This window comes from Gopherus flavomarginatus, chromosome 25, assembly GCF_025201925.1.
Source record: "Gopherus flavomarginatus isolate rGopFla2 chromosome 25, rGopFla2.mat.asm, whole genome shotgun sequence".
Classification (NCBI taxonomy): domain Eukaryota; kingdom Metazoa; phylum Chordata; order Testudines; family Testudinidae; genus Gopherus; species Gopherus flavomarginatus.
The window spans coordinates 6,210,690-6,222,778 of NC_066641.1; the positions used below are offsets into that span (position 1 = coordinate 6,210,690).

The 12,089-nt window shown below is 41.0% G+C and overlaps 1 protein-coding gene across 4 annotated transcripts in view; it reads left to right on the plus strand.

The window, feature by feature from the left end:
* Positions 1–2,680: 2,680 nt before the first annotated feature.
* TANC2 (tetratricopeptide repeat, ankyrin repeat and coiled-coil containing 2) overlaps positions 2,681–12,089 on the plus strand; it is a 628,479-nt gene continuing 619,070 nt past the window's right edge. For all 4 annotated transcript variants that reach the window (XM_050934871.1, XM_050934879.1, XM_050934880.1 and 1 more), the window contains exon 1: positions 2,681–2,833. The gene's annotated coding sequence lies outside the window, so the exon portion shown is untranslated. The remainder of the gene's footprint in view (positions 2,834–12,089) is intronic.

Genomic DNA, 12,089 nt, shown 5'->3' on the forward strand with positions numbered 1-12,089 from the left:
AGACTAATGTGACATGAGAGACAATTATATAGAAATAATTTCAGAATGCACTTTTGCTGTAGAATTAAACAAAAGGATTTTTGGAAGATTTCCCTTATGTTTTTAAAAAGTGCTGCTGCTGTGTTGTGTTTAAATTATTATTAGTCAATGAAAGAAATCACCCAGTCAGGAGGCAAAATCCAGGGACTTGAATGCATGTGCACCCAATCTGATGGCTCCTTTTCCAGAAATAGGAGGAGGTGGGCTCTAATGCTACCAGCCAGAAGTTCTCATGTACTAAATAATAAAACTGGTGTAGCTAAACTTTTTTGTTTTTAAAAGTTTCAAACTAACTGGGATTGCTTCTACTGTAATTATCTTTTGTGCAAATAATTCAGCTTAGAATTGCAGTTCACCTTGTTGCTTAATTTATTTGGTTATTAACTTGGCACCAGAAACAGATGTGATGTGACGCGCTTAACCTTTCTGCAGTCAGATGGAGGCAAGTAATCTGCACCTAGAAGCTTTGACAAGACATCCCAAGAGAGTGTAGTACACTTACAATTAATTTAATTAAGGGGAACACGTTTTATGCTGGGACTAGAAAGAAGGCTTTACTGATAAATAAGATTAAACTTTTTTGATTAATTATTTTTAGAGAGTCCTGGTCAGATGAAAAATCCAATAAAACTGTCCTTTCTTCAGTTAATATATTAGTAGTATACCCTAGAGAACTTTTAGAAATCTATAAAAGCAGCAAAGAGTCCTGTGGCACCTTATAGACTAACAGATGTATTGGAGCATGAGCTTTCCTGGGTGAATACCCACTTCACCGGATGCATGTAGACTTTTTAAAATGTAGTTTACTTTTCACTAGTTATACTCCTTTAGTATTTGCAGTTCACTCAGCTTGGCCAATAAAATAATGCATATTAACTCTTTGGATTTTATAATATGGCTTATTCTTAGCAAAATATTGTAACCAAAATGCTGCAAAATGTTTTAATTAGACCTTGAAAATAATTTGATGTCTTTGCTTTGTTATAGCTTGTTTTACAAAACCTAAACATAGGGACAGCTGTGCCTAGTGAGCATCCCTCCTACATTTAAAAGAATGGAAGTTATTGGATAAAGTCTTTAATAAAACGAACAGACACCAGATAAAATGTGATGTCTTCACAGTAGGATAGTTGTCTTATATAAACAAAGTAGCATCCTATATATGGTAAACAGAAGGTTCTACTTACAGTGAGCTGTACATAATTAATTAAAGTTATAGCTGTATTTCCCTTGCCTAACTGTACCATCACTGAAAAATTCCTTCGTTCGTTCCTAGTTTTTTAAAAAAATCAGGGTTTAAAATGAAAAAAAGCTTTAACGCCTTCTGTCCTCTTGGAGGAGCTGAAGGACATAGAAGCTGTTGGAGCTCTAGCCCCAGAACCAGAATTCACCCAAAAACTCCTGTATGCAGGTCCTGCCTCTATAAAATCCCTCTCCTCTGCTGGAGCCGGAATCTTCCCCCTCAGTCACATCCTTCCCTTTTGTTGGTTCAGTAGCAATTATTTTTTGACAGTAGCAGTTGCAGCTCTGAACAATGCATGGTAGGAAAAATGCATCAGATAGATCCTAAATACATTCCCTACAACACACGCTGCGTAGCCCCCCCACCTTGCAGACAACACGTTCTACGTGCGTAACGCATTGCGCGCGCACACACACACAATTATAAATCCTTTGGCGAGAGAAAGCAGTAAAAATGCAATGCAGTAATGCAGACAAACGTGGGTTTCATGCTAGAGAAGTCTAGTATCCCAAATTCTTCATAAAAGAAAATCTCCCACGTGGGAACTGTCTCCAACGATCTACCCCCTCCTTGCTGGAAGTTTTCCTGCCGATGTAACATGAACATCACAAACATTGCAGGGCTAGGACCAGACGGACTTCAGATGAGAGGAGTACACAGAGCGGGCAGCGAGCTCCCCTCCTGCATGTCTTCTGGGCTTCTTCAACCCAGCCCCCAACTCAGAGACAGAGACCGTGGTACTTGCAGTAATTACAGGGGTAATTAATATATAATAAGTAATTAAAAATTCACTCCCTCCCCGTGATGAGTACAGGACAGAGATAGAAACCAGGCGCAAAGGCAGCGCACGGGGGGAGGTGGCAGACGACCTGTTTTGCATAACCCCGCCCTTCGTGAAGAATTACTCGTCCCCCCTGCCCGCTATGCGGGGTGCCAGGGAGGAGTATCGATTTGCATAGACCCGCCCCGGGTGAATAATTAACCAGACCCCTCCTGGTCGGCGCGCGGCTCCCCTCCAGTGCATTACACACAGACAGAGGCTGGGAGAGCGCTTGCGCCCCCGCTCGCGCAAGGGCGAGAGGGAGGCGTAGCTTGAGTTTCTTTCCTCACTCCCCCCGAGACTCCCCCTCCCCAAGCCGAGTGCGCGAGCCCAGAAGGGAGCCGGCGCTCGCTCGCGCGCGACTCGGGAGCGACTTGACTGCGCGGACGCGCGCCGGCGGGCGCGAGGCCAGAGGCGCGAGGCGCACAGGGGCTGCTGCTCCCTCCCTTGGGACACCCCGCGCGCGCGCGCCCGCCCGCCCGTCCCCTCGCGCTCCGCGGGGAGGGGATCCGGAGGAGGGGGGAGCCTTGGGGTGTTTTATAATTTTTTTTGGGGGGGGTTCTGAGGTAACCGCCGCGGTGGCGCGCGAGAGCCGCTGAGGGGGCAAGAACAGCCACCCTGTCCCCGCCCCGGCAGGGAAGGCTCCCGGGGGCCAGAGGGGATGTGGTGAGAGGGAGGCGCCCGGATTCGGAGGGCAGCTTCGCATCGGAGCCCGCGCTCCGCCGCCCCAGGTAAGGGCAGCGACTCCTGAGGGGGAGGCGCTGGGGCCAGGCGGGAGGAGGGGGTGTGTGTCGGTGGGAGGGGGGGAGAGGTGTGCGGGGATGGGCGCTGGCGTGTGGGAGGCGGGAGGGGTGCGGGGATTTGGCGGCGTAGCCATGGGGGGGTGTCGCGATATTTCGTGACATATCGGGGTCTGTGTGGCGATATTGGTATCGATTGGAAATCGCGTCAGTCGCCCCCTCCCCCACGGGTGGGTGGGAGGTTGGCGGGGCGCCCAGCGTATCTGAGGGGGACCGGCTCAGCAGCGCAGAGATCCCCGGACTCTCATGACCGAGCCTGGGCCAGTCGGGCCGGGGGGGCATTGATAATTGGGGTGAAATTCTATTGACAAGGGCCGCATTGTTCGCACCTATGGGAGTGACGCTACTGGCCACCAGATCCACCCGTGAGCCGTGTTCATGGGGGTGGGTAAATGGTACACACACACACATACACACACACAGAGTTGTAGTAATAGGGACTGGTTCAAAAATACCTTAATAGTGTGGTATTGACAGCGAATTGATCACATGAGGGCTAGGATCCCTTCTACCAATATAAAGAGGGACTGTCAATTGCATAGATATTGCACCTCTTGTATGGAGACTGGCTCAATATAATGTAAGGACCAGTAGTGTCAAATAGATGGCTACTGGATCAGTGATATCAATTTGTAATAGGGTGACCAGATGTCCAGGTTTTATAGGGACAGTCCTGATTTTGGGTCTTTTTCTTATATAGGCACCTATTACCCCCCACCCCCATCCCAATTTTTCACATTTGCTGTCTGATCACCCTAATTTGCAATAAATAATTTGAAGCTCACAGTAATAATTTGTGGTTATTTATATATTTAAGTACTGTAATAAATGTTAGGCTAATAAGATTAATTTACTAAAATATCAATAAAAACCACGTTTTTCAATTAAAAGATCAAGTAAATGTCCTTAAAACAACAGATTGAATGGGTGTAAGGTAGGTCTTAAATGATATAGTATACTTTTATATATATAATAATAAGGTAGGTCTTAAATGAGATATTTTTATATATATAATATTTTATATTTTAAAAGCTAATAGGTTTAACTATAATGATGCAATGAGACAAACCTCCCCTTAAGCAGTGTGGAAAAATAAAGACAAAGGGGGAAAAAAGTGGCTGTCAGAACATGATGTATTTTATTTCCAGAGACTTTGCTGCTGCAGAGAGAATTCACGTGAAAGAAACACACACAAAAAAGCTGTTACTTGTGTGCTATGCAAGGAAAACAAGGGTTAAATATCTTCCCTTCCTACCCTTCCCATAGTGTGAATAAAGATAAAAAATATGGAGCAAATTGAAAAATACAGCAGAATTTTATTTATTACAGGTGTTCTTGGGTTGATTGTTGGCGGCTAAAATGTAAAAAGAAATGAGATATGAGACAGACAGTTTCTATTACATGTATGTTTTACCAGGGAAAGAGAGGGTCTCACACCCATTTCTGAGTGGAAGTTCAGGAAGAAATGTAATATGGTAAACCAGCTGTGAGGGAACTGTATGTTTGTGTCTTTTTAAAAAAGTGAAAATAACTAATATAAGGAAAATGAAACAAAATATGCTGACCAAATATTTTTGATCTGGTGGAATTCAGTAATAGGAGCTGAAATGGTTAATTAATACTCTTTGGGAAGTGGAACATAGATTTGTGTCTGTTAAGTGTATTGTAGCAAGGATGAAATTGGGTGAGGGGGAGAACAACAACATGGAAAGATATCCATGGAATCCTGCTTGCAGCATTTCCCAGGTGGAGCTTGGAATGATGGATCTGAAGCACTAGCGTTTAGATGAAAAATGAAAGGAAAACCATAAACCTTCACAAAAAAAAAAAATCTCCTAATGTGAAAATGTAAAGACAAGCGAATAAAGTGTGTGCGTTTTGCCAAGAACATCTGTTTTAAAGAAAATTGCTAGTTTATATTCACACTTGAATTTCTTACTGGAGTGACAAAGACTGTGTGTGTGTATAAAATGAAATGTAAGATTTATAAGCAAGTCAATTATAAAGCTATTTTATATTGGTTGTTGTGGTTTGGCGTAATCAGGATCCCAATATATGTCAAATTTTGGGCTTGTGACTGAGGGTTTCTGGAAAGAATGGAGTCGTAATGCTTGAGTAAAGGGTCCTTGAGCTATCTTATTTGCTGTAGGTAGGGTATCTTGGGGAGTGGTGACTAGCACACTATGCAGTAGTCTACTCTTTATTGCTTCTCCTAAAAGAGCCTCAGTAAATAGTACTGCATTTGCTTCTCTTACTACCAGACACCAAAGGCAACATATACACAAGAAGCTATACACACTCCCAAAACTTGCCATCCACGCCCCAAGTAGAGCTCAGAGGAATACTGTATGTAGCCTGCTCTGATTTAGTGTATGTGCAAGGAAGGCTAGAATTTTGCCTGTAAAAATTTAATTTATTATTACTACTTGCCTGTACAGTGCTATATATGAAAGTGAAGTTGAATTAATATAGTGCCTAGAAAATAAATTTAATATCTTTAGTGATTGCTTGACTTTCCCTCTATAGCCATTCCTATCTGCCTTTTTGCCTTCCATATTTTGCATTTGCTACCACTAGAACTCATGACATAGTCTTTTGAAGTGATTGGTGCACTGTGAACCAGGTTACCATGGATCTCATACTTCTGTAAGTGATTATTAAACATATCCAATTAGAGTCTTTTAAAGTTTCAGATTATTAGGAAATAAGTGTGTATAGCTTTTGAATAATGAGCTATACACATTACTATGGCTAACGGTCCATCAATGTGTCCACTATATTCAATGAAGTTTTTCTAAAGTAAGGTCTCTAGTCTACAAAAACTTACAAACATACTTCATGTTGTGCATGCTAGTATGTCCACTGAAGTCAACGGGGCAACTTGTGTGTTTAAAGCAGCAGTTTTCCACCTTTGGCTTGGACCCTGGGGGTCTGCAGACTATGTCTAAGATTTCCAGACGTCTTGGACCATGAGCTTTCGTGGGTGAATACCCACTTCGTCAGATGCATGTAGTGGAAATTTCCAGGGGCAGGTATATGTATGCAGGCAAGCTAGAGATAATGAGGTAGTTCAATCAGGGAGGATGAGGCCCTGTTCTTGCAGTTGAGGTGTGAAAACCAAGGGAGGAGAAACTGTTCTGTAATTGGCAAGCCATTCACAGTCTTTGTTTAATCCTGAGCTGATGGTGTCAAATATACCTGCCCCTGGAAATTTCCACTACATGCATCTGATGAAGTGGGTATTCACCCACGAAAGCTCATGCTCCAAAATGTCTGTTAGTCTATAAGGTGCCACAGGACTCTTTGCTGCTTTTACAGATCCAGACTAACACGGCTACCCCTCTGATACTTGGTATAAAGTTAAGCTTGTGCATAAGAGTATGCAGGTTTGGATCCTAAGTGAACAATAAAAACATGCTCCATGTGGAATATTGTTGTGCTTGCCATCAGTCTACTTCAGCAGCTTACTTTTTAGTTTTAAACAACTTTGGGTTTTCTGCAGAGTTCTGTGTCTTCAGATCCTTCTTTGTGTGCCTATTATTTAAATAGTTTTGTTTAATTTGTGTAGACTTAATAATTTTTTAAATTTCAGAGTATTTTCTATATTGGTGGCAATAATAGCATTTTCATGTAATTTAAAATAGAAACAATGGGAAAAATCCCTTTCATATGACCTGCAATAAAAGAATAATATTTCTGCCTTCTTTTATTTCTTTATACAGTATAATGAAAGCCTGATTTTTTTTAAAGTTGTCTACATTCCTGCTTATGTTTTTTATTAGAAAAATCAGGTCTTGAATTCCCTGTTTTGCATTCTTGAGGAACAGGAGAACTAATGGTTAGTTCATGAGTAAGTAAGCTTCCTATCTAGTCTAGTTTTTTTTTTTTTAAAATCAGCCACCTGCTTTTAAATCCCTCCAATGTACCTTTTCTGTTTTTTGTTAAACATCATAACAATGCAGAAAAGGATGTAAATTTTTTTTTTCTGTTGCAAAACAGGTTTTAGGTTTAAATTTTCAGAGTAATACAGGTGGCGTTAGCTCTGTGACTTCTGTTAACATCAATGATAGCTGTGTGGTGAAATCCATTTCTAAAGCTTTGAAAATGTATCCTAGAGTATCTCCTTAATGTGTGCGGTAACTGCCTTTCCATAAGTGTGTATTGCTTATGCTCAGCGCAGTATCCAGAATACTCAAACTCCACAGTGTTACTGATACAATGGTTTATAACCATATAATAAAATTTATCATTATTCCTGAGATTATGTCCCACCATCTTTTGATGTTTCTATTTAAAAAAAAAAAAAAAGGAATGTACAAAAACCTTCTTTATAAGTGCTATTTAAGGGTCTAAGACAGGAGTCGGCAACCTTTCAGAAGTGGTGTGCCGAGTCTTCGTTTATTCACTCTAATTTAAGGTTTTGTGTGCCAGTAATACATTTTAACCTTTTTAGAAGGTCTCTTTCTAGAAGCCTATAATATATAACTAAACTATTGTTGAATGTAAAGTAAATAAGGTTTCAAAATGTTTGTTGGATTGGGCCCTTATAAAATAGATTGTGAAGCTGTAGCATATTATGAATTTGTTAGAGCTTGTTTTAAAAAGTTTGTAAAATAATCACATCATATGGAGCTGTCCTGGTCTTTTTCCTTTTGTGATCGTCTAATAAAATTTGTTTTGTTTTTTTTTTGTTAAAAAAATCAGCCACTTTAAATATTAAATATACATTAGATTCATTAGAAGGAAGTGGGAGAAATGAGAGGACCCAGGTGCTTGTGCAGAAGCCCATTGAATTCATTGGGGCTCCATGTGTGTGCATTCTTACACAGTGATCTGATTTCAAGACCAGGATCGTATGTCTCGATTTTGTTGATTACTTTGGGGGGTCTTCTATGCCAAAAAATAAAAAAATTCTGTGCACAGTATTTTAAAATTCTGCATATTTTATTTGTCAAAATAACACAACATACCAATGCAAGATTCAATTTTATTTTGGTAATGTATTTCAAAATACCTGTCAGCAAGTATGTCTGTAACAATAGAGACAACAAAAAAATTCAGGAAATGTTTTTTGACAAACAGATGCCTTACTAGTCATATTACTACAGAACCTTGAGTAATAATTCATTTAAACTACAATACAGAAATGTATTTCCTGCACTCCCCAGAAGCAGTGCAAAGGCTTGGGCGGGATCAGGTATAATGGAGAAGCTGCAGAAAAGGGAAGTAATTGCTGTGAAGGAGCCTGGATGTGATCTTGGTGGGTTACTGGGTGTAGGTGGCAGAAGTATGGAAGAGGTTTTTTGGGGGTGGGAGGGATTGTTTTGGAGTCTCCCCCATGCAGACCTTGGCTGACCCCTAGCCTCTCCTCTTTCAGTCAGTTGGGCACATCTGCCCCTTTTCCCTATGTGTCCCTGCATCTCCACTCAACCACCTCTTCCCCTGTCCCCGTTGGTCGCTGTACCCCTACTCAGCCACACCTCCTCCTCTGTCCCCCCCCACTAGCCCTTTTGAACCCCAGTCTATGACCCCCAGCAGCCTCATGTGCTCTACATTGGCCCTCCATCTGTATCCCATGTCACATCCTCTGGCCTCCTGGCAGGGTGCTGTGAGGAACGCAGCCTCTTCTCTTCCCTATCCACAGCTGGGGCTACTTCCACCCAGGAATGGTGGCTCTCTGTTTTGGTGCCACAGCAGCCCCTGGTGAGTAAAAGGGGTATAACTGCAGCATTTCTCTAGCGGAATGTATTTTCTGCGGAGAAGAAAACATTTCTGTACGGGACATGAACTCTGTGCATGTGCAGTAGTACAGAATTCCCCCAGGAGTAATTAGTTCATAAGCCAGAGGAGACTCCAACTTGCTCTTCTAGAGCTATATTAGACATATAATTCTATTGGAAGAACAAAGCTGGTTTCACTGGGTTTTGTGACAAATTTCTGTGTGTTAAAGCGATACTCTGAAGTTTTTTTTTTTAAAATGAAGAGATCTTCAATTTTTTAAAACTCTTGCTTGCACTAGAAGACTTAAAGTTTAAAATACTTCTCTAGCTACTTTGGCTTTCTATTTGGCCAGCATTTATTATTGCATATTTCCAGTACAGCTTGAAATAAACATGTTTCTTTTTATGCTGGTAGACAAGCACATAATCTGAGTACAGTGTGTTTTTAAAATCAAATTTTAATTTATAAGTCTTTAAGAAAACAGACTGCATAGTCTTGCACACTCTCATCAATAATGGTATAAAAATAAAATAAATGTCTAACTTGGAAGCCACTTGATTTTTGTGCCACGTTTGAGAGAGTGCATAATTTCAGTGGAATCAATGTTCCACTCATAGGAATATATTTGACTACTATAGATTGAGTACTATAGTATTGGTTAGTTTATGCTCTACATAAAGCAAGCCTTTATTTAAAATCTGCCACCACAGTAAGACATTTGATATAAAAAAAAGATATTTTGGCTCTTGAAGAGAGAGGGATTTCCTGCCAGATAGGCTGTATTTTGACCCTTAAACATTTGACAATACTTCCACTCCTTCCTCTCTTTCCCTGCTGCTTGTTAGCAAGGCTCTGAAAATTCAGAGCCATCATTTACCAAATAAGCAGCAACCGCAAGCAGTGATTTGTAGGTTCTGGTCTTGCCTAGATGTACACATCTATGTAAGTTTTAAGTGAGTAATCCTGTTGAGTTCAGTGGGACTACTCGTGTGCATCTTGGGACCTCAGTTCTGAATAGGAATGGTATTGTATGAGCTAATGGCTGGGGGAATTATGTAAGTAGTATACTTTCTCAAATTGATAGAAGTAATGCAAAAATATGAAATGAATCATGCTTGTTGACGTTCTTGTTATTACTGTCCAGTAGTTGTCACTTAGTCACTGTTTATAGGGCGAACACATTTTTGGCTGAAAGATTGTGGTTTAGAGTAGACTAGTGTTATTGTGGTGTCAGTCTGAAGTTAAAATTGAGAGTCAATGTTGAATTGAAAGGGTGTTTTATAGTACAATCCTATATTCCTAATTTCTAAGATTCGGAGTAATTTGTTACACACTGCTATTCTGTTAATATGTAATAAGGAATAATTAGATAAAATGGCAGAAATCCAAAATGAGGGTCCAATCCTGCAAGTCCTTATTTTGCACCACAACTAGTCCCATTGTTGTAAACTAATTTCACAGAAACTATCAAAGAACCATTTGATTAGGATTTTTGATTACACTGTGGTGGGCCATTAAAACTAGCTCTATTAGCGCTTTCTGTTGATGCCACTTTATAACTGCAGGAGCAAACAAACAATGTGTATCTTCTATTGGAATTGTCCTCCAAGTGAGTGGAAGAATGGAGGCAAACTCCCTTCCTACTCTAACTTCAGGTTCTTTAGGTCTGAAAGGAGGAATAGGATTGGCATCCAAAGTCTGTGGACTCTGCCCCAGTGGAAGACAGATTTATGAAAACTCTGTGATCTGAACTTCATGGAGTATTTCTTCCTCCCAGATTGCCTTCCCCAAATGTTTCTGTGAAAGGGGGCAGTATGGTCCTCAGTCATTAGTGAGAATTTGTGAGTTTTGGTTGTACACTAGCACTTCTGCAACTTCAGCATTTGCTGTGAAGTTTTTATGTTGAGGTATATAGCTTACTCAAAGCATTCTGGTGAATGGTTGGTCAAAAGAATCTGTCATGTTTATCCGTAGAAGAAGAGAGTCCCAGGCTTCTGCTGCAGTGTGGGTGAACTGCACAGATACTCCAGCCTGTAGAGGTCTAGGGACCTGGAACAGGACAGGACAAAAGGAGTTTTCTCCAATAGCTCAGTTCAGGATCACAGAAAAAATCCTTGTGGAATTTCAAGGACAAGAAGTGTTACTTTTTAAAACTGAACTTCAATATATTGTGAGAGGGATGCTTCAGACCACAGAAACTCCCTGTACATAGCCGGGTTAATTGCAGTGAAAGAAGTGCAGAGACAATGGTAAGTTAAAAATCACAGCTGTTTCTCTGCCTCCCCCCTCCCTCCCAGTTGTGGAACAACTTGGGTTGCCAGTTCAATGTTTTCAGGCAGCCTTTTACATTATTGAGTGGGTTCAGAGTGGTGTAGTTACAGGGATGGCATTGTAAGATGATTATTTTTTAATAAACAGGAATGCCTGAGCAAAAATGTGCACTTTTCCAATAAAAATTCACTTTTAAATCCCCTTTTTACTGTTTGCATTTCCCAGTCTCTATTTTCAGTTCCACATGGGGGAGGGTGTGGGGATGCCAAGGTGCTGGCATGCATCTACCATTGGTGGATACTTGTTGCTACCCAGGGCTTGTAATAACTTTTTGCATTGTATCATAGAACAGAAGTCCTTCCCACTCCTGTATTAATAAACATTAAATTGGAGCCAGAAACTTATCAGACTCTGGAGTGGCTTCTGCCTTTTCCATTTTTGCTGCTATTTCCACAGTGATGCATTCCTCAGGGGTGGCATCCAAAAGCTCCTCAGAGTACAGCCTCAGGACATGCTGCAGTTGCTTCTCTGCGACCCAAGTCATAGAATTATCATCATGCCAAACCAGCTTGATTTCCTTCTTTGATAAGATAGCTGATTTGGTGGATGGGGGAATGCGGTGGATACCTGAACTTCAGCAATGCTTTTGACACAGTTCTACATGACATTCCGGAGAAATGCAGGCTTGACAGAACTATCATTAAGTGAATACACAATTGGTTAAACAACTGAAAACAAAGAGTAACTATACTTCTACCTTGATATAACGCTAACGCTATACTTCTACCTTGATATAACGTCCTTGGGAGCCAAAAAATCTTATTGTGTTATAGGTGAAACCGTGGTATATCGAACTTGCTTTGATCCACTGGAGTGTGCAACCGTGCCCCCCTGGAGCACTGCTTTACCACATTATATCCAAATTTGTGTAATATCGAGTTGCATTATATCAAGGTAGAGGTATATTACTGGAATAATGTTGGATTGGAGGGAGGTCTCAAGAGGGATCTGTTCTCAGTGTGGGGGTGGTTAACATAGAATCACAGAACTGGAAGGGATGTTGAGAGGTCATCTAGTCCAGTCCTCTACACTCATGGCAGGACTAGTTATCTAGACCATTCCTTACAGGTGTTTGTCTAACCTGCTCTTAAAAGTCTCCAATGATGGAGATTCCACAACTTCGCTAGACAATTTA